Source organism: Elephantulus edwardii, unplaced genomic scaffold (assembly GCF_000299155.1).
Source record: "Elephantulus edwardii isolate Elephantulus edwardi_28Jun2011 unplaced genomic scaffold, EleEdw1.0 scaffold00172, whole genome shotgun sequence".
NCBI classification, from domain to species: Eukaryota; Metazoa; Chordata; class Mammalia; order Macroscelidea; family Macroscelididae; genus Elephantulus; species Elephantulus edwardii.
Genome location: NW_006399922.1, coordinates 7,220,386 through 7,224,341, shown reverse-complemented (window position 1 = coordinate 7,224,341; position 3,956 = coordinate 7,220,386). Strand labels below are relative to the sequence as shown.

At 41.7% G+C, this 3,956-nt stretch overlaps 1 pseudogene; it reads left to right on the top strand.

The window, feature by feature from the left end:
• The first annotated feature begins 261 nt into the window (after positions 1-261).
• On the top strand, positions 262-1,143 carry LOC102875173 (annotated as a pseudogene).
• The last annotated feature ends 2,813 nt before the right edge of the window (positions 1,144-3,956 follow it).

Sequence of the window (3,956 nt, the reverse complement as noted above, 5' to 3'; positions counted from 1 at the left end):
GAATCTCTTTAGTGCCAGAGTTCAGGCCTCAGGCAGCTCCGCAGCTGCGACGGAGGAACAGAAACCCTGGGTGGACTTTTCCTGGGACTTTTTGCTAACTTACAGCAGCTGGACCACGTACCTCATTAATATCTGTCTGTCAGCATAATTTTCACATCATTTCACTGTGGTGGCAGGGACTCAGCCCTGGAATTCTATATAGGAATAGCACCTTGATCCCAGTCTTTTTAATGGCTTCGAGACAATCAATCAGTAGTACCTGTTCTTGAACCTAGTGGGCCTCTAGGCAAGATGTCCCTCCCCATCTGGATGTACCGCCGTACATTCAGTTATGAAGATGGCCTCGAGGACCCAACACCCATGAATCCTCCTCCATCAGACATAGGCAGTATCCCCTGGAAGCCCGTGATCCCAGAGCGCAAGTATCAGCACCTTGCCAAGGTTGAGGAAGGAGAAGCCAGTGTATCCTCCTCTGCAATGACGCTGTCATCGGCCTCTGACAGTGTGGGCAAGGTCCCAGTGGTCAAAGCTAAAGCCACTCATGTCATCATGAGTTCTCTGATCACAAAACAGACTCAGGAGAGCAACAGGCAGGGCTGAGAGATGTTGGCTACAAACCCCGCAAAGGCCTCCCCACTAAGGAGACCAAGTACCTTCAGTGGCAGAAGCACTCCACAGACTAAAGCTGCAGAGCGGAGAGATCACAAAGGAAGAGAAGCAGCCTGCATCTGCACAGTCTATGCCAAGCGGCAGCCTCACTCATCCCCTAAGCAAAAATCCGGAGGCTGGTTCACTGCTGGTTCTTACCCAGCCTTACCCGGCCCAAATTCCCGTGTCACGGATTCTGGAAGTGGGGATAAGGATAGAAACCGATTAGATAAATGGAGCCTCTTTGGACCAAGATCCCTCCAGATCCTCAGAAGTTTGATTCAGGAGGTTTTGCCACCCAGGTCTACAGAGGAGCCCAGAAGCCGTCCCCGATGGACCTCATGCATGCACAGGCCACCCGGATGGCCGAGGACCCAACAGCTTTCAAACTGCCAAAGATGGACATGTCAGTGACAGAAGGGAAGAAACAAACACCCTGAACCCATAACCTCAAAACCCTGTGACTTGAACGTGCTCACACCCACTGGTATCTAGAGTTTTCTAGGGAATCCGGATTGAGGGTGTCTTTTCCTTTACACTCTGTTTATCTTGGCTCTGACATAGGAAAATTATATTTTTTACAACAACCTGTTAAATCAAGACCAGAGCTCAAAACATAATTGACTTTTGAGAAACATTGGTGCAAAACTTGTCCATATTGTGTGGAAGCCATTATGTATGACATTAATTTAGACTAAATCTCAGCAGTGATGTAACAGTGATGCCCTATTTTTATATTACTTCCCCAAAACAATAGCTTTAATCATGGCTTCCTAGGTAACTGTTTGTTATTCCAAAACGCCAGGCTTCATGATTCCTTTACCACAATAAACATCAGCACATCCTGCAGTAGAGATATTCACTGACTAGGTGACACATCCGGTGCTGGGCTGGTACTGTGCTCTCACTTAACTGGTTAGGACCATGAGGATGTGGAAAGTTAGCTAGACCTGTGCTGAAACTGGTCTTTCCTTGCCTCCTGGTAGACCTATTCTGTAGCCACTTAATGTAGTCCCTCTTGGGCCAGTTCTAGAGAGAGAGATTCTTTTTTCATGTGTAACACAGAGCAAAACACTAGTCTTGCAAATTCTTTTTTACACTTTAAAATTAATTCCAATTTACTTGAAAACGTGATTAAGAAGAAAAATCAGTGTGTTGGTTTGATACTGATGTTAATTTTTATTTTTTCAAAATGCAGAATATCGTAACTATAGCTAGATTATAGCCTTGAGGATTTCTTTGTTCAGCTTAGGGCTCAAAATCACTTTTTCCTGGAAGGTGTAGATGAAAGAAAAATGTCTTTATGAAAGCATTTTCACCCCCAATCAGTCATTTCTACAACTCGAGGAAAGGAAAACTGTTTATTGCTACCCTTTCTGTAGGTGTTTAGTCATAGTCTTGAAAATGATCTCAGCTGCAGTTTTGGGTTTGGATTCTGTCTCTAGAAGGAGCTGGCCTTTCCATAGAGACACTCTGCAGTTTAGATGACCAGAACAATTAATTTATTTGCCTCCTCTGTTATCCTTGTATCTCTTGTTTTGACAATAAAATCTGTATGACTTTCTAAAAAAAAAAAAAGAGTAAAAAAAAAAATAACAAAACCAAAAAAACTAACAAAATGAAACAGCAAATCACAAAACTCACTACTGTTGAGTCAAAATTGACTCATGACTGACTCTCCTGGTTTCCAAGGCTATAAACTCAAGGGAAGACGTTTTCTTATCCTTTAGAGCCACTGATGCTTTTGGACCACCAGAGAAGTGTTAACTTTGGATTACCAGCACAACTCTTGGTGGATTAAGGTGCAGGAACTCCTAACTGTTGAGTCTAGGAAACTAATTGCCATTGAGTCAAAACCAACTCATAGCTAACTCTCCTGGAATCCAAAGCTGTAAGTTGTATGAGAGGAGATTGCCTATCTTTTTTCCTTGAAGCCACTAATATATTCAAGTTGTAACTTTTGGGTGAGCAGGCTTATTGACTCAATTGCGGCTCATAGTGACACTATGAGTAATAGCTTTCAACCTTGTCCTGTCCTGAGCCAACCTCACCATCTCTGACACACCTGGCCCCCTTTGTCACAGTCACTTTATCAATCCATCTCATCCAGGGTCTTCCTCTCTTGTACTGACTCTCTACTTTTCCAAGCATGATGTTCTTTTCTAAGGACTGGAGTCTGCTGGCAACAGGCCCACAGTATGTGAAAAGAAGTTTCAAAATCCTTGCCTCCAAGGGCTAACCTGGTTTAACCCTCTCCAGGATGAACTCTTTTGTTTTCTTGAAAGTCCATGGTATGTTCAGTATTCTTCTCCAGAGCCTAAACCTAAAGGCATTGATTCTTCTTCTGTCATTGCTATTCATTGACTAGCTCTCAGATGCACAGCAAGCAATTGAGAAGACTATGGCCTGCATCTGGCACAGCTTAGTCTCTATACTAACTTGCTTGTTCTTTAACAGTCTGGAGAGGTCCTTGACAACAGATTTTCTCAATGCACTCATCTTTGGATTTTCCCAGGGTGTTGACTGTGTGGATCTGAGCAAGATGAAATCATTAACAACCTCAATCTTCCCTCCATCTATCATGATGCTGCCTATTAGCCTGATGAGATCATCTCCTTAGGCACAAGCAAAAAGCAAGAAGGGATGGAGATGCCTCCTCCTCTCCTCATATATTTTTTCTTTATTTCTTTTTTTTTTAAAAAAAAAACCCTTTTAAGCACAGAAAATATTTTTCTTTTACATTGTTGCATCTTTTCTTCCACCTTTACCACTTCCTTCCTAAGGCCTTCCTGTAACAACCCTTTGCTCCAGGTTGTTGTCATATACATAAAGCCTAGACATATATTCCTTTTGGACATTTCTTCCTTGCATCTGATCTAATGCAGTGCTCATTATCTAACTGCAATTTGCCCATTCTCTTCCTAATCCCCCCACGTCTGTCCTATTTAATAACAGCAGTTCAATGCAGTATTTATTCTTTTGTGACTTAGATATTTCACTCCACATAAAGTCCGCAAGGCTCCCCCATGTTGTGTAATGTTTTACAAGTTCACTGTTCTACAATGCTGTGTAATATTCCATTGTGTAATTTTATCATAGATTTTCTAGCCATTCATTTGTTGATGGTAACTTGAGTTGCTTCTATCACTTTGCTATTGTGAATAATGCAGAAATAAACATGAGTCTATACATACGTTTGGGCATGACTTTAGGGTTTTTTAGGTTTTATTTCAAGTAGTAGAACTGATATAAAATGATATTTTTATTTTATTTTATTAAATTTTATTAGTTTTAATGAACATTTACAG